The sequence below is a fragment of the Hirundo rustica genome, chromosome 1 (genome assembly GCF_015227805.2).
Source record: "Hirundo rustica isolate bHirRus1 chromosome 1, bHirRus1.pri.v3, whole genome shotgun sequence".
NCBI classification, from domain to species: Eukaryota; Metazoa; Chordata; class Aves; order Passeriformes; family Hirundinidae; genus Hirundo; species Hirundo rustica.
This window is the reverse complement of record NC_053450.1, coordinates 65,912,059-65,935,894: the sequence shown is the minus strand read 5'-3', so window position 1 is coordinate 65,935,894 and position 23,836 is coordinate 65,912,059. Positions and strand designations below refer to the sequence as shown.

Here is a 23,836-nt window from a genome sequence, read left to right as displayed (position 1 = left end):
TGAGAGTGGAAAAGTGGGACCTGGCAGTCTCTTTTCTGACGAGGAGGAGTTCACTGACTATAGCAGGTAAACCACAAACACTGCTGAGATCACCTCTTGTCTGGGAAGAAGCGCTCAGAATGACTACAAAATTGGGTTACAGTGCAGTATTTGGAATAATCTATCTAAATCACATTATAGGTATTCTTCTTCCCTTGTGCAGCAAAATATATTTAGAGAGGATGAAACTTAACATTGCCCTGCTGTAATATCCCACATCCTGGGACCTGTATCCTGCTCTCCTTTCAGTCCCTTAATACAAAAATGAAGGAAAGGAACAATTCCTCTGTTGTAGGGGGAGGGAATAAGCTCAGCACATGGAAGAAGGGTAGAACTGAATTTGAAGCAAAATTATTGGCTAAGAGCATGGCATGATATGATTTGTGGTGAGAAAAAGCAAGGATTTACAGTCCAGAGCATTATCTGCTTTAAGTATTAGTAAACAAAAAGGTATTTGTAACTGGAATATAGCAAAACTGTGGTATGAAAACAAATTAAGGGCAGGCAGGCAGGAAATTCTGACCACAACAATTTACTTATATCTCAGACAGTGGTCTGAGTCCAGTCATAATTTTGGATAGCCATGGCCAGGTTAGCCATGGCTATGAGAGCCATGGCTAAGACAGCCAAGGCTGTCTTGCTGCAGCCTCAGGTTCCCGGAGAAGGGAAGTGCTGAAGAAAAAAAGCACAGCCGAACAACAAATAGCTGGGTGATCTGGGAACTGGGCTATTTTCTCTTCTAAGTTTGGACAAATGTTGCTCTCCCAGCCAGCGTGCCGCTGCATTATTTGATGTCGTCATTTCTTGCCATGCAGCGAGACTGGATTAAATTGCGCTAGAAACTGCAAAGAACCAGCTCAGGAGTCAGGGAAGTAAGAATGCTCCCACTCAGACTCTTTACTTCATCTGTTCCTCTGATTTATGGATGTAGTGGAGGATTGACCTTATCATGTTTGAAAACACAAAATCCCATAAGAAATGTCAGGATACTGAGTTGCAAACAGGCCAGAATGAAGTAGAATTTTATATGCTGTACATCTCTGTGTGCGTGCAGGTAGGATCTGTCCTGAAAAGAGATTAGCACCTGCAGTTACACTGGATAAAGGAACCAACATAATGTGTGTATTAAGGCATTTAACTTAACACTGATCAGAATTTTATCACTTTGATATTGCAATTTTGAATATAGAAATCTTTCAATATTCACAACAGAGTGTCCTAGGTGAAAATATGAAAATAAAATAGCTAGAAATATTGCACATTAGCCATGCATACATTTTCATATGCTTGGATTTCAGGTCCAATAAACTGATTGTGTATGATCTGAATGCACCCGTTGTTTTAAAGTAATCACGCCTGATTACAATTTTCCCTTTTTAGTCTCCTTAAAAAAAACCCTAAACCCAAACAAAAATAACAGTTTTCTTGTCTTCTGGGGTAACATGCAAATCAACTGCTGACTCATAAGTACTTGTGTTCAGCACAGATTGTCAGCTTGAGAGAAAATGATGAGAGAATGTAACATTTTGTAGTTTTTGAATACTGTGGATGCCAGTTGCTAATATGTACACGGGGTTGATGTTAGTGAAAAAGTTGGTGTTTTATCCTCTAGGCCTTCCATTTAAAAAATTAGCTTGTGATTAATTGCTGCATGCTTCCATTACTGCAACGTAGATGGATTTTAAAAGCCATTTGACAAGAAAAAATGTACCTTGGGGTATTTTAAATGCAGCAGCTGTAGAGCACTCAGTAATTTTATTTTGTGTTTTTTTATATTCATAGTGACTGAAAAGGCAGCTTGAGTTAGAATCACAGGATTATAACATTGGTTCTGTTCTTCTCCAAAATCTGATTTTCTGTTTGTGTTTAAAAAGCTGACAATCATATCTGAAACTCATTGATTATCTGCTTGTAATAGCTCATCATCACAACAGAACTGATCAACAAATGTTTTCCACTTTGTCAAATGTATTCCAAATAACAACAAAATGGGGCCAAAGATATTTGAAATTGAATTAGAATAATGCTAATCTGGTTTACTTATTCTGAAAAAATCCCCCAGTATTTAAAGAATAATTTGTGATCAATTTAAATGGATCCTAATTTCAGATTAAATGAATTGTTCTCTTCATTTTTTTAAAGAGTATATTTATCTATTCTATATTCATGTAGAATGTAGGATATAATATATTTACTTATTCTATCACTGACTCAGGTTTTTTTTTTTCTTTAGTAAGTGTGAAGAGCATGTTAAAGCAGTGCATACATTCAGTTAACATTTTATAATCTATTGATTTTAAGGTTTTCTGTCCTAGACTTTCAAAAAATTCTTGTAAAATCCATTTCCTCACACACCAATCTTTCATGGTCATCCACATAAGTTGACATTTGCTTCTTCTATTAAATCTTAGCAGATTAACATTGTTATTCAAGTCTGTAGAGTTGGTTGGGTTTGGTTTGGTTTTTTTTTTTTTCCCCTTTGTATTTAAAACCCAGATAATCTGCTGTATATTCTTATTCCAGTTCCTTGGCCTCTTCAAACACCAGAAAACAGAAATGTATTCATTCTATGATGAAACCAAGGCAACCCAAAGAATATCTCTGCTGAAGTTCACAATTGACTGTCACAAATGAAAACAAATTGATAAATTACAGTTTGCAAATCCCTATAATAGGAAATTAATTTAGTAGTTTGAAATAAAGCAAATTTCAGCACCTTTAGACAATTGCTTACGATCATCTGCAAAAGAAAATACTGTTTATTTTTTATTGAATGTACAGAGATTTTTATATAAACAGAATTGAATCCTTTCAAGAATCAGCATTTGATCACAAAAGAATGAAATGATACTTCACAATGTGTCTGATAAATGAGGCATTTATATATGAACACGCACATTGATTGACCTCTGCATTTTTAAGAACTTTCAACAAGCAAAGTAGAAAGAAATGTAATTCTCTGCTGTTTATTTTGGGAAGCAAGTGGTTGAGCCATGTGCTGTAAGTGACTCAAATCTGGATGTTTGAATTTCTTATCAATATTTTGACAGAATGGTTGTAATGCACAGCCTTAAAATCAGTTAAAATGTTGGGCCAGGGTGTGTGTGAACATAGAAAGTCGTGTACCATCCTAAAATACTGCCATTTGATTTTGGTACTTCACTGCAGGGGAAAAAAAAAAAAAAAAAAAAAAAAAAGCAGTGAAACCTGGACCTCTCAGAACAAGATTTTATTTTAAGTAACAATTTTAGTGTCTGGTCTTTAATGTTGTCAATATGTAAAAACCTAAGGAAATTTTGGTATCAATACTTTGACCCTGCCTTATTTCACAGAAACACTAAGAATAAGAAATTAGGGCTGAAATTAAACCATTTGACATTCTTACTTTGATCCCAATGGAGATATGTGTTATGGCTCTCCTGTCCTGCACCTTTCTTGCTGTGGCTGAGCAACTTAGCTACCCTTAGCTACCTGTGAGTTTGTGTGACAGGGAAAATGAACCAACCAGAGCTCTGCTGTGACAGGACAGCATTGCAGCATCGTGTCCTGATCTGTTTGCTACCAACAAAATGCACACGAGCTCATCTTTCACTTTTAAATGAGTCAAGTTTCCCTTGGAGCCTTGCAGTTAGAAGAAAGAAATAAACACTTAGCAAAGGCTACTGGTAAGATCTACTCTTTTACTACTTTTGTTTTTTATTATTATTATTTTTTAATAGGAAAATGTGCAACCTCCCTTCTAGCAAAAAGATGTAAATTGTGGATTTTAAGAAACAAATTCTGCTTCACAGCAGGTTTAGACAGGCTGCTACAGTCAGGGCCTTAAGGCATTCCGTGGCTTCCCTGTGGTAAGCCGTGGTTCTCATTTGCAAAGCCAGGAGAATTCCCACTGTTGCTATAATCATATGCATGATCCTTCTTCCATCTCAGTGCTTCCAGCATCAGTTAAAAAAAGAAAAATAGGGCAAATGTTCATTGTCATGTAGTCAGCTATCCAAGAGCTTGGAAACTTCCTATATTTTGTGGGAATTAATTTTGTCCTCAAGAAAAGAATTAAGCTTTTTAGTGGAAATCTTAAAAAAACACAAAAAACCAAAAAAACACAACAACTAAAAGAAAGTGGGGGGGGGGGGGGGGGGGGGGGGGGGGGGTGGGCACCCACAGGGCAAAAATGCAACAATGACAAAAACAACACCACCACCAAAATATGTCCTGATTCAGACATGGCAGGGAAGACGTGAGGGTTTTTTTTAGGTAAAGTAGTCTCACTTTTATGTAAAATATTCTTATTTTTCCCATGAACTTCTGTTTTCCAAATATGTAAAATCCTTTCATAAAAGGCCTGAGTTCATCCCATGAGTCTTGCTGTCATATAATCTCCGTGTTCTGTCACTTCTGTGCTTGGTGACTTCCTGTCCAGTGTTTGATTCTGCAACTTTCCTATTAGCAGCCCTTGATGGACTCATTTTAGCATGTTTTTTTTGTTCCCTTTTTTCTTTTGATACTCAGAAAATATAAGTCAGTGTGTTTCACAGGTCGGTTATGTTTTGTGGGTAAAAGTACTTTGGTGTCTTTCAAGCCTTCCCTTTGAAAATTTCGTTTTATATCCCCTCCTTCCTGTACTGTGAAAAAGGCTGAGTATCTGTTCCCTGCTTATCTTCTCTGGGTCTTTCATGATCCTGTAAAGCTCAATCTCCCCTCTTTCTGCCTTCCGTCTTTTCCTTTTCGTGGTTAAAAAGTGCTGGTCTGCTGCTTCTTGCCTGCTGTGGAAGCTGCTTCAGGAATTCCATTGTGCCTGCTGCCCTCCCATCTAGAAGCAGGGAAAATACTAGATTGGAAGGAGCCTCTGGAGGTCATCTGACCCCGCCTACAGCTGACAGCAGGGATGTGAATTAAGTTATCCCTTGGCTGGCCCAACAGGACAAGTCTTGATTACTTTCAATAAGGGAGATTCCACATCTCTAGACAACCTGTTCCAATGCTCGGTTGTTCTCACAGCGAGGAACTTTTTCCTGTAGTCTGATGAAATTGCCTTTTGAAGCAACTGATGCTCATTGCTTTTTTTCCTCTTGCTGTGTCCTTGTGAAAAGAGTATCTCCCTCTTCTCTGTAATAGCTCTCTAGGTATTGAGAGCACGTGATTAGACTCCTCCTCCCTTTCAGTTGAGTAAGCTGAATTCCTTTAACCTTTCAACAGGCTTCAGCTTGGTGGCCCTTCACTGAACCATCTCCAGTACTTCTCTGTCTCTTCTGAAGTAGGAGTCCAGAACTGACACAATATTCCAAGTGTGACCTAACCAATACCAAACTAAGCAGTGATAACCAGTCATCTGCCGGGTTTACTTTGGCCGCTGGAGTCAAGGCCCCGTGTTGGTTTCATTGCTACAAGGATGCACAGCTCAGCCAGTCAGTCCTTGGCCTGTACTGCCACATGGGATTGTTCCATCACATATTAGGGATAAATATCTTTATTAAATATTATCGCAATTCCTGTTAGCCCAGTCTTCCAACCTGTTGAGATCTCTGTTTGCTGTAGTGTATAATATATACCTTGTTGTGTCTTACTCTATTTTTTCTCAGAGAGTCTGGAGCAGAACTCTGTGAATTAGTGGAGACATGGAGCCATGCTATTTGTTGACATTTGTTTACATAGCATAATAATAATATTAACAAATAATAGCAACAATAATATTAATATCATTAAACTAGGTTTGAAGGGGGCAAGGGATGCAGCTGGGCTGTCTGGAAGCAGGCCCAAGGGTGCTAAGCCTGAGTCAGGGGTGAAATCAGCAGCCCAGTTGAGCTGCATGTATACCAGTGCACGCAGCATGGGTAACAAACAGGAAGAGCTGGAGGCCATGGTGCAACAGCGAAGCTGTGATGTAGTTGCCATCATGGAAACATGGTGGGATGAGTCACATAGCTGGAGCACTGCACTCGATGGCTACAAGCTCTCCAGAAGAGACAGGAAAGGGAGAAGAGGTGGAGAGGTGGCCTTTATATTAGGGAGGCTTTTGATGCCATAGGTATTGGAATTAATGGAGTTGAATGCCTATGGGTAAGAGTTAAGGGGAAGGCCAGCAAGGCTGACATCCTGCTGGGAGTCTGTTATCATCCACCCACCAGGAGGAAAAGGTGGGCAACTTATTCTGTAAACAGCTGGAGAATGTTTCAGGATCATCAGCCCTTGTTCTTCTAGGTGACTTCAACCTGCCAAACATCTGCTGGGAGCTTAATACAGCGGAAAAGAGACAGTCCAGGAAATTTTTAGAGTGCATGGAGGACAACTTTTTGTTGCAGCTGGTGGGTGAGCCCCCCAGGGGAAGGACTATCTCAGATCTGTTGTTTGCAAATAGAGATGGGCTGGTGGGAGATGTGGTGGTTGGAGGCTGACTGGGGCAGAGTGATCATGAAATTATATGGTTTTCAATATTTGGTGAAATCAGGAGGAACACCAATAAGACTCTAACATTGGATTTCCAGAGGGCAGACTTTGGCCTATTTAGGAGACTTATTCAGAGTTCCTTGGGAAGCAGCCCTTCAAAACAAAGGAGTTTAGGAAAGATGAGTGTGCTTCAAAACAGAGATTTTGAGGGCACAGGAACAGACTGTCCCTGTGTGCTGAAAGATGAGTTGACAAGGTAAACGTCAAGCCTGGATGGGCAGGGAGGTTTTGGAGGAACTTAGGAATAAAAGGAGGATGTATCATTCTTGGAAGGAGGGTCAGGCCTCCTAGGAAGTATTTAAGGGGGCTGCTAGAGCATGTAGGAAAAAAATTAGGGAAGCCAAAGCTCGGTTTGAACTTAAAATGGTGATTTCTGAAAGGGATAATAAAAAATATTTCTACAAATATATTAATGGTAAAAGGAAAGGTAAGGCCAATCTTTGTTTTCTATTGGATGAGGGAGGAAACATAGTAACTGCAGATGAGGAGAAGGCAGAAGTGCTTAATGCCTTCTTTGCCTCAGTTTTCAGTGGGAAGACAATTTACCTTCAAGACAACTGTTCTCTTGTGTTGGTTGATGGTGCTAATGAACAGAATGGTCCTCCCATTATCCAAGAGGAGGCAGTCAGAGGACTGCTGAGATGCTTGGATACTCATAAATCTAGGGGACAAGACGGGATCCATCCCAGTGTGATGAGGAAGCTGGCAGATGAGCTTGCAAAGCCGCTCTCCATCATTTACCATCAGTCCTGGCTCACTGGCAAGGCTCCAGTTGACTGGAAGTTGGCCAATGTGACACTCATTCACAAAAAGGGTGGAAGGGAAGAATTATAGAGGTAATTATAGACCAGTCAGCCTGACCTCAGTACCTGGCAAGATAATGGAACAGTTTATACTGAGTGCCATCACACAGAATTTGCAGGATGGCCAGGGTATCAGACCCAGCCAGCATGGGTTTAGGAGGAGCAGGTCGTGTTTGACCAACCTGATCTCCTTTTATGTGACCAGGTGACCCACCTGGTGGATGCAGGAAGGGCTGTGGATGTTGTCTATTTGGACTTCAGCAAGGCTTTTGACACTGTCTCCCACAGCACACTCCTGGATAAGCTGGCAGCCCATGGCTTGGACAGGAGCACTCTGCTGGGTTAGGAACTGGCTGGATGGCCGGGCCCAGAGAGTGGTGGTGAGCGGTGCTGCATCCAGCTGGGGCCAGTCACCAGTGGTGTCCCTCAGGGGTGGGGCCAGTTTTGTCCAATATTTTTATTGATGACATGAATGAGGGTATTGTATCTTTGATTAGCAAATTTGCAGATGACACTAAGCTGGGAGCGTGTGTTGATCTGTTGGGAGATATGATGGCCCTGCAGAGAGATCTGCACCAGTTGGATGGATGGGCAGAGTCTAACATGGTGAATTTTAATAAGTCCAAGTGCTGAGTCCTGCATTTTGGCCACAATAACCCCCTGCAGTGTTACAGGCTGGGGAAGGTGTGGCTGGACAGTGCCCAGGAGGAAAGGGACCTGGGGGTGCTGGTGCCAGCAGCTGAACATGAGCCAGCAGTGTGCCCAGGTGGCCAAGAGGGCCAGTGGCATCCTGGCCTGGATCAGGAATGGGGTGGCCAGCAGGAGCAGGGAGGTCATTCTTCCCCTGTACTCGGCCCTGGTCAGGCCACACCTTGAGTGCTGTGTCCAGTTCTGGGCCCCTCAGTTTGGGAAGGACGTTGAGATGCTTGAGCATGTCCAGAGGAGGGCAACAAGGCTGGTGAGGGGCTTGGAACACAAACCCGGTGAGGAATGACTGAGGGAGCTGGGGTTGTTTAGCTTCGAGAAAAGGAGACTCAGAGGTGACCTTATCACTCTCTACAACTTCCTGAAGGGTGGCTGTGGTCAGCTGGGGGTTGGTCTCTTTCTCCAGGCAGCAAATGACAGAACAAGAGGACACAGTCTCAGGCTGCATCAAGGGAAATATAGGCTGGATATTAGGAAAAAGTTTTTCATGGAAAGAGTGATAAGGTACTGGAATAGTCTGCCTGGGGAAGTGGTGGAGTCACCATCCCTGGACGTGTTTAAAAAAAAATTGTATGTGCCACTCAATGCCATGATCTTCTTGAGATGTTAGGGCATGGGTTGGACTCAATGACCTTGAAGGTCTCTTTCAACCTACACACTGTATGATTCTGTGATTCAATAATTATAATATTACAAAATTATTTTTATATTTTTGATATTAGCATTATTAGTTTTTATTATTGTAAGTTTACTGTTAGTTTATTGTTTGTTTATTATTAGTTGATAAAATTTGTTTTCTGTTTTGTTTTCCGTTCCTTTACAGATTATCAATACTGATATATTTGCTTTTTTGACCAGCACTAAAACTGGCTAGATGTTTTCACTAAAATCTCCATGCTGATTTTGAGATCTGTTTCCTCAACAGCAGTAGCAGTAGCTGTCAGACCTAGCAGGGTATTTGAAGAGTAAGAAGGTCATTTTCTTCTCAGTACATATTCATTTGAATTTATCAACACTGAATATCCTCTATTATTTGATTGCCTAGTTTTTCACCTTGGAAAAGACAAAACTGAGATATGATATGGTTATATATTAAATGGTTGGATATGAAATTGTACTGTTTAAGAAAACTAAGTATTCAGTGTTTCTGATAACACAAGAAACAGAAGTCATCAAGAGAAGTTGCAGAATTTTTAAAATGTACAAAAATACTCTTACTTCTACACTATTTTAGCTGCTGAAAGTATGTGTGGTTTCAATGCTTATTTTAAAAATATGTTTGAAAGTGATGTCCCAAGACTGAATAAGGATAAACTAGTCCAGGCTCAGAAAGTCCCAAACACAATGATTACAAAATTTCTTTATTTGACTGATTCTTAATTGTTTTATCAACACAAATATCTGTTGTTTGCTATTATCAAAGACAGAGTACTGAACTATACATTGTGATCAAGTACAGCCATTTCACATTATACTTCTGAAGAAAACCTTCAGAAGAGAACTGCTCAGTCCATCTTAGATTTGTTTCCTTAATAAATCTTTCATGTATACTTCCTTCGGTTTCTAAAGGTGGTCAGGGGAAAAAACGTTGTTCTTAACAGTAAAATATAGCCCAAGAACTCTGATGAATAGCATATAATCAGCTTTAGAGGAATTCATTGTGAGAAAGTTCATTGCAAATAGCCAAAGGAATGCACAAAGAAATGTGTTTGAAAGATTCATAAACAGCTGCTCCTGTAAAAGGGCTTGTAAATGCAGTAGTGATCAGGTTGTGTATAAGGAGTAAGCTTTTCCAAACTCACTGACGTTTGAGATTAATACTAAATATTGACATAATTTTAAAAATCAACTCTTGGGAAACTACACAGACTGTACTTCTGAGAAGTATATGGCTGAAATAACTAGTGATGCTCATGTGACTTTATGTTTCATTTTTGGGATGTTACAATTAGAAGATTTGCACCTTGTGTCTCCATTTTTGGTTTTGCACAGCACAACTCCAGTTTCAAAATTTGCTTGTCTTCTCACAGACATAATTATCCTTATTTGCTAGATATTTATTACTCATCCTTTGGTATGCTTTCCTATAAGAAGGGCTTCAATTCTAGAGTGCTTGTTGCTGTAATTTCTGACAAGGTGTCATATTTTCTTCTTTTGTTAGCAAATAATTGGAAGTATGCTCTTGGTTGGGTGTGGCAGATAATTCTGGAATGTAGGATGAAGAGTTTCTCTGGTTTCAGGTTTGCTTCCTTTTCTGCTTCTAGGAGAGAGGGTGGACATGAGATGAAGAATTTTAAACTTCTACTGCCACTGAAGGAAGAGATCCTGCCCTCTTTCCACCCAACTGCTTTTTTTCTTAGCCTGTATTTTCTCTGGTGTTACCACAAGTGTTTCTGGAAGGAGCCAGTGTGGGTTACACCCACAAAGGCAGCAATGTTAGCTGAGAGATCCAGGGCTACATTTGGTAGCAGCATCTGTTCATGCCAGCTTAAAGTGTTGATACTTTAGCTTAAACAGGCTTTATTTGCTAATATTTGCAACATCAATGAACAGCTTTTACACTTCCAAATGGCTGTAGAAATGGGTAATCACACATATCTACATCACAGCTAATCCCTTGAAGTGGTCCTGACTGACAACACAAGTTAATTTTTTTTAATTTTGCCTTTGGTAGAGAAATTTAAAAAATAAAAAGGTGGTTTTAACACTACACCCTGTAAGACCTCAAAAAGTAGTATGTAATAGGTTAATTTATTATTTATCTCCATTAAATTGCTTGAATGTTCCCCATTGAGCTACTAGGTAGTATAGAAGTCAACTTCTCACTAAATAAAATGCTATCAGTAAGTCCTTGTTAACTGAAGAGATGGCCTGTAACTGCACATTTCAGTTAATTTTAGCAACTATTCAGACAAATTCTCACCTCCTCCCCTTCACAGATATGTTCTAATTCCCCAGGAAAAAGGCATAAAAAAGCCTGAAAATTATGTTTCAAATTAGTGTGGCTTTCTCATACTTAAATTCTGTGTGGCTCTGCCAGATAATTGAATAAAATGTGATACATTCTTTTGATCTTTGCTGACATGATGTAGGCTGTAAATATTGTTTTGTTATACTGTTCATGTTGACATGGACTGTATTGTGCCACTTACAGCTTCTTTGGCACAGCTCTGGAATCAAGTGTTCAGCAGTGATTAATGACCAAGGATACATAGACCTACTGTTGAGTCTAAGAGCTCTCTAATCTCTGCTCCTGTTCCTTCCCTCAATTCCAGCATTAGTTAATGTGGCTTCTGTGAATGCAGCAGTTCTGGTGACTTGTCATACAGCTTGTATTGCCAGCAGTTAACGTAGCGGTAGCATAGAGCTAATGATCATTAAATTCTCACTTTTCTTAATTCTTGCTTATTACTGTATCTTTGATGCCCTTTCTCACTCTTGCAATTATTTAAATTTCGTGTTTAGTAGAGAAAAGGCCTTTAAACCTGTGCTAGAGAAAAGGCCTTTAAACCTGTGCTAGAGCCTTTTCTTCAGTCCTTGCACACTGTACAATCATTTAATATCCTTTGATATGTTATGCCAATTAAGTGATATGTGTGTTAACATAAATATTTAATTGTAAAAAGAGACATCACTTTGGCCTAAAGCTTTAATTGAATTAGATGCTTTTCAGATGATTGCCAAGATTAAACAGCCCATTATGAACATTTGCCACTGCAGGAGATTTCTGCTTATTGAAAGACAAAAGGGTAATTTCATCTAGTAATGCTGTAAACTCTACGAGTCCTTCATACTGATAAGGAAATTCTCCCTCTTTTAACCTTGATACGTACTGTAGTAACGAATTTATGAATCTTTAAATTCAGTCACATCATGAAAGTAGGGATATGATATTAACACTGCCAAGTAAATTAAAAGGATGAAAATTTATCTACATAACAGCTAAAGAGATCAGAGTCAATACCAATTTGTCAATAATTAACATTGCTTTAAAAAGCAAAATTAGCAGGATAAAAGTAGGCAGCTATGGATCTTTATTGCATACTAACTGGAGTTTGATTAATTCCAATGACAGACTTTACTTGGCACACTGGAGTTTTGGGGAAAATAATTTTCCTTGATACTGGGCTGCTGATGCACCTAAACTATAACTCCCACAAAATATTCTTGTGTTAATATGGAATCCAACTGTTTCATTATCAACCCAAAATATTTCTGGTTTGGGGCAAAATGTTCCTGTATTGCAGTTTTGCCTAATTATGTGAACATCTCCCACAGATCAGAATCCCATTTTTTTGATATGCTGTGGACTGTAGTCATGCATATATCTCACACTGAAAACACGTCACAGCAGTTTCCTTCAAAATATAGTACAGCTATGCATAATGCATGATAAGACTAGAGAGATGTGTAATGTGAATCAAAGTTTTAATGTCCTAGTTTTCCAGATATTATTATCTATTCACGGTGTTTTTAAAGGGGCTCTGATTAAGAATCATGTCAGCTGTAACAAGCCATAAAGCCAAGCACGACTTTCTGTAAGAACCTGAAAAAAAACTCTCTCTGAACAAATTTTAATATTAAACTCATTATTGGGGAACCTTGTTCTTATTTTCCCAGGAGTGGAGGACTGCATCAATAGAATCCCACTTGCTGGCAACATGTGTCACTGAAGGTCATAGAGCAAAGAAATTCAAAGCACAATATGCTTCCTCTTTGTGTCTGACACAGCTGTCATCACTCAAATGTTTGGTCTGTATTTGCTTCTTTGTATTTGTTGATCAGGTCTTCAAAAGAGCAGATGCAAAATTTCAACCATCCTTGCCATCTCTAAAGTAACCGAGTGCCTGGCTTGACTTGAATTCTTGTCTGCCCCCTCGGTCTGCAAAGCATCCAAATGTCAAACAGGCTGTTTGAATGTAAAATGCGCAGCTTGGCTTCACCTCTGAGTGCAATCCTGTTGTGGGACTGCACATTCTTGGGCTAGCTGTTTTTTTCACTTAGAAAATATCAGACTACTGGAGACTACCTGGAATTTTATGTTAAATGCAGTTCTTACATAGGCTTCAGGCTTGTGAACAGTCCGGCCACACCAAGTTGCTTATTGTCTGGAGTAAACAGCTTCAAACAGTCAACAGTGTGACTGATGCTAAGATTATGTCTATACAAGTCAGGGAAGTCATATCTAGATTAAAATGGAAGTGAAAATCAAACACCTTGCTACTTCTGCAGGAATATTGAGAAGGGTTCCCTCATGAGAAGCGCTTCTATTTTGCTCTAGGGCAAATGCTTGCTTAAGCAGGCAGGAGGTTTTTCTCTTGTTCCTTGGTTTGTGTCCAAGATAGTGAAGGAATAGGTTTGTGGAGGTGCTTTTAGGGTCCCAGTCATGCAACAAACCTAAAATTAGTTAAGTACTTGGATAATTCTATTGTCATGATGTTTTCTTTAATAAAAACTATTCACTGAGATGCTTATTATTACGTGTATTCATTGAGGCATAAGCAAAATTAATTTGATAATTTCTGTGTATTTGTAGTTGATGGTAGCTGGAAAAAAAAAAAAAAAAAAACAGTGCAAAACTGCTTTCTATACTTGGAATGATTGAGAACCGATTCTGTTTTATTTAAGCATTTAAAGTATCATTAAAGCTGTAAGCTAGAGACGGTGCTGTTTGCCTGAGTGCTTTACTAGCCACTGGTAAGGGTGGTGATAAATTTGTATTGAAATATCATTTGGAAACTTAATACATGGGATGATTCCTTACTGGGCTTTGGATGTCCACTGATCTCTTTTCTGGCTGTACTCCTTTACTGGAGACAGTAAAGGAAAAAAAGACTCGTGGGAACATGAGGATCAGTATGAGGAGCAAGTTGAGGGAGTGGGAAAAAATCAGACCAGTGAGGGAAAATGCAAATATTTACTCACAAATATGTTGGTACAGATAGAGAGCAAGTGCTGGAGGATACTGCAGTAAGAGGTGCCTACAAAATAAAGGAGCAGATTCGTGTAGTGAGGAGGGATTAGGGAAAACAGGCACTACTTTATTCTGTGTTTCTCGTTGGTAAGGGTGGGCTTTGCAGCCATGTCTCTGTCCTTGCCGAGTGGTGTGTCTGAATCTGTGGCAGAGCTGACAAGAGCAAGAGGGCCAAGGAAAACCCTTCCAGCTCCCCTTTCTTCTGCTGCCCTTGTCCATGCGAATGGGAGTAAAGCTGAAGGGCAAGGCATGTCGAGGGGGTGAGCCTTACATATCAACAGCAGCATTGTAAGGCTGGTTTTGTCAGAGAAATTGCAAAATGGGAACTGAGCTGGGCAAGACCAGCCTACGCTAGTAATTGAATCTAAGTGCAGACAAGACCACATATGACAGCTTGTGGAGAAGATTCCTGAAGGCCACTAAAGAGCCATTAACTTGGACATCTCCTTTACAGATGACCTCAGCTATTAGCAGAGATACCAATCTTGAAAGACCATGCCTGCCCATGGCATGTGAAGGACTGTATGGACCTGCAGTAGGATTGCTTTTGATGTCTTCTGCCAATGAAGGGGTTGACGCAGTGCAGTCCAGTGTGTGCCACTTTTGCTTTCCCTCTGCATTCCTCTCCAGGATGCTGACACACAGCAAAGCACCATAAGGGTTAGAGGTGTGGATTCAGTGAGCTGTCATTACTGGCTCCAGACTGAGTGAAAATGCACCTACCCAGGGAGAAATCTGCATAGGAATGGCCCTATTTCTTATGCCACATTGTCCTGGGGCTGTATAAAACATCACAAACATATATACACTGCTTTTCGCTTAATGCCGAATCTAATGCTAACTGTCCTGCACTGTGTAATCACGAAATGAGGGGAAAATGTAGTGCTTCTTGTGTTCAAAATTCGTTAGAACTTCAGCCAACTGAAACAAGTGACTTCTTTGAGATTGAGCATGTGATCCTAAAGCAGTTGTACATAGCCACATAGTGAATTGAAGCAATTCAAGTAAAGCGAAAAAGACAACTCTGAAGAGAGACGATATTTGGTATTTACAAATATAATTCCTGCACATGTAGTTTGGTTCAACTCACCCCAAGGAAGGGGTTTTGTGAATACGGTTTTTGCAAATAACTATAAAAACCTTTGTTTGCAAATTTGGAAGTCAAAAATGAAGATGAAAATTCAGCCTTAAGCAAATTTCTTCATAGCTGTGTAGTAAAAAATGTCTGATAGCCTATAGATATGCAATAAAGAAATTCAGGCAGAACACCCACCTGTACGGACGGCATTTGTGTTTTTTCTAGTTACCTCTCTGCTGGTCCTGTGATTCAGTGGGTGAGATATTTGCACTAGTACACAGGAAACCCTTGAACATGGAAAATAATACTTACTAAAATAGATAGCATTCCCAAGGGGGAAACAGCAAAATTACATGAGATTCATAGAATAAGGACCAACTGAAATTGCCCAATTATTTAAACTGAGGCATTTTCTATCAATATTATATCTTGCTGAGCTTGTGGAGCATAATTTAGAGTAAGCATTTTTGCCTGCAGATCACGATATAAATATTTTATATGATCTCCCACACTATTAGAATAATAGAGGTAGTGTTATTTAATCCACTCCTGGCAAATAAGATGCTTGCCAGAATGCATAAAGCACTCGATGACTAGTTTTGTCTTCGTTGAAACTGGTTGGCTGAATGATTTATCTGAAGTTTGATTCCTCATTGTGAAAGTGGATTTGATGGTGCTTGTGAGACACAATTTAAGGTTGTGTTGAAGTCTCATTAAAAAAAAAGATTGTTGATAGAAATATTAACAATATGAGGATGAAGAAAGCTCCTTAAATGTGACCAGATAAAGCAAGAGCCATGTCTGGGTTGGGAGGAGGGCTATGAGAGACTGCATTTCTGCAAATCGTTTGATTTAGACTTAATAGAAATGGTGACCACAAAAAGTGAGTTTGAATACACCTCTTAAAAAGCAGTTGCAAGCAAAGAAACTACAAGCCAGAGCAGAGAGCATGCAAGTGCTGCTATATCTTCCTAGCAGTCTCATGAAATATGTTACAAGTCAGCAGGGGTGGAGAAGTTCAAAGTTCAATAACCCTTTTCCTAAAAACACAACCTTTGGAGTGTCATTTAATGCCTCTCTTGACAGTCTTTGCTTCTATTATTTTTTTACCTGCAACACACTTTTCAGTTTTGGTATCTGATATGCCGTGACTACAGTCCTTGGGCATGAGGTGGGTATTTGAGAGTCGTAGGATTAAGTGTAAGTGGTCCAACTACTTCTCTATCTTCCTTTTGAGGATGAGTATTGATTGCTAATCACTATAATTTTGCACACTTGAGACAGGCTTTAGTAATCAGAATGCTAAAGTCTTATGGAAAACATTTAAAGCTATGTCCTTTCTCTGAGGTGATTGTGCCTAAAGCTGTTATGCATAGGGAATGATGAAAAGATGTCTTTTTGTGCATTTGTATATGATATACTGTATCATTTAGCACTTCTATTTAAGCTTTGTTTTTCATGCTTAGTGTAGCTTTTATTGATGTGTTTGATAACATGGCATCAGCTGCAAGGCAGAAATGTTTACTCTATGGGGTTTTTTTTAAACTTTTCAATGTAGATTAAAAAACTTCAGCAGCCCCTGGATGAATAGGCTTAAGCTGAAAATTTACGTGTGAGTAACAAATATTATAATGCAGATGAGCCAGACAGAGAAAAGGAAATTCATAATAAGGGACCGGTCTGGCAGTATTAATCTGCCTCATGTAGATTGTGTGATGAATCATCCCATGTCACCACAAGGACTGCTGCTGCTGCTGCTGCTGAGCTCTGCCAGCAACTGGGACAATAAAAAGTGTGTATCGAAGAGTGGATAGAAGGGCACACACAAGGGAAGAAGAATGGGACAAAAAAACCCCAGCTGTTTAAAACTGGACATGTCAAGCCTGGCCAGTATTTCATGTTAGATATAAATTCAGCCAATTCATTGGGTAAATTATTTCATATGTTCCATGAAATGCAATTTGCTTCCATGGCCAAGCATGACAAAGGTTTCACAGAACTGCAGTTGGCAAAGAGCTCTTCTAGGATAGTTAATTCAGGGCCTTTGAGATTGCTGAGGCATCTTGTCAGAACATTAAATAATCACACAATGTCACGAGGGAATATCTAATTAAGAGTCCAATTTCTCAAGGGTCTGAGTACCTGTTTCAATGTGCTGAGAACCCTTAATTCCCACTGACAAGAGCAGCAGCTTAGGGTGTTCCCAGCAGGCATTTAATAGGATTGTGCCCTTACTTCATTTGGCTGGGGTAAGTCCAGGCCAGTCAGGTGAAGCAACAGTAATGAAACAAGACAAGATAATGACACATAGGGTTACATTCCAGCAAGAATATTATTACTTGCAGATGTCGAAACATAGCAAGGTGTGAAGTCCCTGTGAAATACAGGAAAATATTTCAGGGTGCATTCTTCGTTTTAAATTTGTTTCTTTGAGAAAGATCTGTCTGTATTCATCCCATGCAAAAAGAGCTGTAAAAGACAACAAGAACTCTTTATCACCCCAGACCATCATCACGTGTGAACAAAGGACAGAGTTCCCATCCATGGTTTGGTTTCCAAGAACTTTAGTAATTTAAACAACCCCATGACAGTTGTCTGCCTTACAAAAGCAGGCAGCTTTTCATCTGGGCGTTTGGGAAGCAGAAAGTTTGAGTAGGGGAAATGTGGGTGCTGAATTTCCCTGAACAGCATTCTTGGTGAGACTCAAGGACAGAACAAAATTTGAGGTGGGCAGATGAAGATTTACCAGTAAGACTTTTCCTTCCTTCTTACATACCTGCAGTTATATAGAGGTGAAGAATGTTAGATGCAGCCAGAAGAGAATAAACATTGAATTCTGGCTTATGATGCTCCTCTCAGGGACAAAGGTAGAAATAGTATTCTTTTCATCCTGAAGAAACATTACAAAAAGGACTAAATTAGTAGGGAGCATGGCATTATGTTAAGCACTTTCGGGAGAGTGAAAAGTTAAAATTAATCTTTGTGTTGTCAGGCTCTTAAGTGAGGAATGATGCATTAGACAACCTGATTTTATTTGATTTGTTGGGAAACCAGAGAGGCAGTGCTGTTTCTTGAACAGAATTACAGGCTTCATTTAAAGAGAGAGGCAAAGCGCACACATCACTCTGGAGCAGATCAGCATAAGCATTTTCTATATCATGAGTAATGTTTACTGGAAGAAATCAAATTACTGTTACACAGACCATCTGTTTTCTTTGCATGCAATCATGTAAGTGTTTTAGGACAAGCCATCCTTTTTAATCAGTTGTAAATCTCTTATGGCAAGGCACTGTTTTCTATAATAAAATCTATTTTTATGATAAATGTAAGAGTTTTAAATACTGGTTTCTCCTGCATAAATATAGTTCATAACATAAAAAGTAGGGGTGTACACCATTAGTTATTATCTGTCAAGAACTGATTTTTAAAGCTTTTTGCTTAGCCATCTTTGGATATTTGTTGGATCTGCAACTCATTGGTATTCAAGTATTATAGCAAATAATATAATGAGTAATACTGGCCATTTATAGCCCAAGAAGTTGATTCCTATCTACATTTAGTAAATGGAGTATAATAGGGTCTCTATTTTGTAACATGACTGCTGTGATAAAAGTAATTACTGTGGAAGATTATTGTCCATTGTCTAAATTCTTACCCTTGGAAATACTGAAGAAAACAAGGCATGGCTTATTAAAAAATGAGCCTGTGGAATGACATAATGACATTAAGGAAACCTGAATTTATGGTCCCTGAAGGAGTCAATAAGAGAGTGTGATATTTACTTCATATTTAAGGGTAGCTCTTTCACAGACATAATGGTGCCATTTATTTTAGTGGGTGCTGAATTGAGCTTACTATTTTATTTTTTTATCACTGTCAGCTGTCAACTTCCCTGATTCATGTATTTTCTTTGGGTGCACAGAGGTTGCTTTTGATTTCAGAGGAAGCTGAAGGTCTGCCTCTTTAGCAAAGTCTCCTCTGATTTCGAAAGCAGCTGTGTGATCGCCAGAATTTGCTCTGTATAGCATCAAATGACCCTGAAATAAAAGAAAGAAACAAGAACTGTAAGTAACACAATTGGAAATTCCCTGAGCAGGTTGGCTGTCCTTCTCAATGAGGTTGGCAAGCCTGAATTTCATTTGTTCAGACACTTTCAAATCAATGCTATTTTGTCTGAATAATTAAGCTGCTTACTCAGGCTTGAAAAGTGTATGGTGCTAAATTCTTGTGCTTTTTGGGTAAACATGAAGAAGCAAAGAGGGAGAAACAGATGGACAATGCACCTGGAAAAATTATAGTCTAGTCAACCCATGGTAAAGATGAAGTTTTCTGCTTAGAGAAATATAAGGTGAAATGAAGGGCCCCTATAAGTCTTCTTGTGAAACCTGGACTCAAAATCTCCATGTCCTGTGTATTGCCACTTACTTTCAGTGAACGGAAAAAAGCAGAATAAGGTGAATGGCTTACAAAATCATACAGGTGATAGAGAGTGAAAGATAAAATAAAACTGTAATTAGTATTGGTCCACTAGTTTTACCTGTTTGCATTTTTTTGTTGTCATTGTTCAAATTCGGTATTCTATCTTTGAGAAAATTAATAAAGATTAGATAAATTTTTACTTTTTATCCCCCTTTTTTTTTTTTATTCTTAGGTTCACCGTTCTTTTATTTAGAGGGATGAAAACTGCAGGCAAATTAAATTATGTCATTGAATCACAGCAATTTGTTTGTTAGAATAGACTTCTGGAGGGATCTGGAGGGTATCAACAACGTTCTAGTCTAAGCAAGAAAAAATTAGATAACATCAGTCCCAGCCTTGTTCAGCTGAATTTGGAGAATCTAGAAGGATGGAGATTTGCCAGCCTCTCCCAACAACCTATTTCTCAGATTTCCTTTTGTTCCACTAGAAGCTAATCTGGTTGTTTCTCATGCTCCTCACCAGTTTCAAATCCAGCTGAGGCATGGCTTCCCTGGTTTCATCCAAGCAGTCCAGAACAAGGAAGTTCTGCATTGCTCCCTAGTAGCCCTCCCAACCTCTTCATCCTCTTGCTTTCCACCTGCTGTGCCTTCGTAACTTGCCACATGGCAACCTGGGAGGTTCCAATGCTCTGGGGGAGTTGGGCCTCCATTGCTGTCTTGGCTTTCGGGGGACACATTTCAGTTGGAGCCGTCAAAAAAGTTGATGCAAATATTTGGTTTATATTTTTCGTGTCATTCTTCCTAATTCCATCTTCACACTCCCAAATCTTCTTCAGCAAGATATATAGGGTATGGTGAAAGATATCAAAACAATCTATTACTACAAGGGATTTTTTTTTTTTTAGCATGATTTTTCATTTGCATGTGAGTAAAATTGTTACAGTATTTTGGGTTTTTTAAAATCTTGTTGGTTTAGTTGGGTTTTTTTGCCCAGAACTTTGGAGCAGTCACCACATGAGTTTTTTAGTAGCTTGAGTAGAATACACACTATATTTTCCAGCTGTATGGTCTGCTTTTATCCATATTTTGATGGATTTACAATTGTCATAGAAGACATTGGCATAGTATTAGGAACAGTAAATGCTAACTCTACTGCTTGCAAATTATCACATTTTTATTATCAAGAAACAATTCAGCAAAATTACTTAATTTGCTTAGTGGTAAAGACGGTGGTAAACTATGAATTACTGTTGTCATAGCTACATTGTATTTTGATACAGTAGATTTGTTCATTGAAATAATAATAAAATAGTTTGCTCTATAGCAAGTATGATGCATATCTTAAATTACAATGAATTATTTATTATAATAAATATCTCAAAATATAAACACAGAACTCCTGACTCCTTTTTAAGTGCAGTAAGTAGGGAATTCTGCTGTTTATTTTAGGAATTTCCTGTGTCTGCGGTGCTGGTTACACTGAAGTGGGAATCAATGACAATGTGCCGTATAGGAGACTTTATTTATAGTAGCTTTATAACTGATCTAAAGTGAGACAATAGATTTTGATACCCATGACCTTTAATAAAAAACTCTCTGAAGCAAAGTTTCCAATTTTACCTCCAAAGTAACCCCCAGTGAAAGTCCTTTTTATTTTTGACTTTGTGAGGCAATTAAAATAATGACCTATTCTTGGTTCCTTTCAGTTACTTCTGTATCTTGGCTATTCAGTTGACGAAATGGAAAAAATTATTCAGGGGAGCTCTATAAAGCTAGACATTTACCCATTTTTGCTTTTTATGTTGTTCTGAGGTGCAGCATGTTTGGGGTTTGCATGTTTGCTTTTCTTTCCTCTCCTCTCCTTTCTCTCCTATTGCGGTCCAGTGGTTGTAGAGGATATGATCTGTGCATGTGTTCCAAAATATCCTCTTCCACCTCCTTACCAGATGTATTTTTAAAGGAAATGGAGCAGAAAAGTGACATAGATTATTATTATGCTTGGCTTTGAACTGGTGTCTCTCAGCTCACTTGGTGGTACAGGACGAAAGAGAGGGAAACAGAAATGCTTGGTCACAATTTTTAAACATATTTAGTTCTGAGCAGTTCATCCTTAAAGAGGAAAAGTCTGTAGGTATTCAAAAAACAAAACAAAACAAAACAAACAAACAAACAAATAAATAAAAAACCCCACCATAATACCAGTGAATAATCTTCATTCTGGACATTCTAGACTGAAAAACATGAAAAACAGTAGAAAAAATAGCTTAGAGAAGGTACAGGGAAAAGAATATGTATAGAATGGTGAGATAGAATTAATATTTCAGAACAGATCATTGTCTGAACAGTGGAATGGAAACTAGAAATAAATGCATCTAACTAAGTGTATCTATTTGAATTGTGATCTGTTAACTAGTAATTCCCATAGGCTGCTTATTTTTTAATGAACCCTTGGGGTTTTTATTCCTCAATATTGGCTACTATTGAAGGCAGGAGGTAAGAACTACCTGAACTATGGTATGATTGGAAATTATTATTCTGGTGCCTTCATATACTACATTTGGTCTCTTTATCCTCTCTGTCACAGGTAACTATTTTACGCCCAGAGGAAGAAAAGTAAATTCACTTGGCTGTCCCATATCTCTAAGGAACCTGATGCATGAGTGGACTAGAGAAGAGAAAGAGAGAAAAACCCCAAAGACCTACAGATCATCTGGCTGGCAGGGTGAGTAATTGTCCAGTCATCTCAGTCATGCGTTGTCAGGAACACAGTCAGCAAGCCTGCTCTAAGTATTGTCTCAGGAACTATTTATCCAGTAATTGTTGAGAAAAAGAAGATCAAAATGGATCATGTTTCCAGGACTCTTGACACTGGTGCCACACGTGTATTCAGAAGCACTAAGCCAAACACCTCCTGTATTTTCAGTTTAAGCATTGAACGTGGATTTAATAGACAGCCAGGTCTGTATAGGGAGGAGGAGGTTAACGCATGCTGTGCTGTTAAAGCCATTTTAAAATGTGGTGGGTGAAACAGAAATATGTATTACTGAATCAGTCCAAGCTCCTCATGATTCAAAAAGAGATACAAAAGAGGAAAGAAAGGAAGAAAAATCATTTTCCCAGTGCTGACTGTACTTAGAATTCTATGGATGTGGGTCTGTGTTCCCTGCTTTTCCTAAGCAATTTTTCTTGTTTACTAAATACAATTTAAAAAAAAAAAAAAAAAACCAAAAAAACCTAGCTGAGAAGCAAACATGCAGTAGCCTTATGTAATAGTCAGAACCTGATTAAATTATCCCTTTTTCGTTCTGGCTTTGCCTGTTCCAAAGGTAGTAGAAGCAGAGACTGTAGCGGGTTCTGGAGCATTTCCTCCAGTTCAAAGCAGTGAGTCAGGGGTTCTGTCAAGTACCAACAAGACAATTTAAGGGAATCAAGAGCCACATGTACAGAGGATGACTTCTTTTTCAAAAGGATGACACAAATAGAAATAGATGAACATGGAAGAAAATATGACCCAAGGATTACTTCAGAGTTCTCGGCCCGGTGGTTTGTGTCTCTACAGAAGACATAATAAAAATGTTGCCCTAGCATAATTTTATTATATTGACATGATAAAAGTGGAGCAGCTGATGCTTCCCCACTCTATTTGGTCCTGCACATTTCTGTACCCTAAACATTGGCCAGGCCCCATATGCTTTGGTCCCTTCTGCTGGGGTGAAAAGGATGAGTACAGCAAACCCATCTTCCCTGCAACCCAGGCCCAATTTAATTTGTCTCTAGAAAGGAAAAAAGTGGCTGAATTACAATTTTGGCTTCATGAAGACCCACCCTGGCTAGGAACCATAAGACAACTTATCAAAGCCCTCAACATGATAAAACAAAATAAAAGGCTCTCAAGGGTTTTTTTCTTCAACTACAACATCAGCTGCTCTCTTATAGGGGAAGCAAAACCTAGCAGTACAAGAGTGGCTTTACAATTCGTATTAGGTGATGTGTTCAGTATATTAGGCTGTTTTTCTTAGCATACAAGACTGACTTTGGTGAAAGTCTGTACTTTCTGACTCCACATTCTTTGAGGTCATCTGTCTAAATGCAGAGGTTGTCTGGACTTTGCCTTATGTTCCAGTTAGAAGAACTGCTATTTTTGCTTTTTGTTGTGCTTTGGGTTACTTTGTTTTCAGTAAGTACTCCTCTGAGTGTGCTGGAAGATAACTTTGATGTACAGAATTTTTACAGAGATCAAATAATTCCCTTGGCCACTCTGAACCCAACAGCAACAAACAGCCCTGATCACTGTTTCTGGACTCTGAAATCCATAGGGAAAGGTGTTCAGATGCTGATGAGAGGCTTTTCTGCTCTAGCAGCTGCTTCTTGCCTC

At 38.9% G+C, this 23,836-nt stretch overlaps 1 protein-coding gene across 8 annotated transcripts in view; it reads left to right on the top strand.

Annotated features, from left to right (window-relative positions):
• The window catches only part of LOC120751994 (poly(rC)-binding protein 3-like), a 501,663-nt gene that overhangs the window by 87,288 nt on the left and 390,539 nt on the right, over positions 1 to 23,836 (top strand). For all 8 annotated transcript variants that reach the window (XM_040062607.2, XM_040062663.2, XM_040062626.2 and 5 more), the window contains exon 3: positions 22,046 to 22,183. The gene's annotated coding sequence lies outside the window, so the exon portion shown is untranslated. The remainder of the gene's footprint in view (positions 1 to 22,045; positions 22,184 to 23,836) is intronic.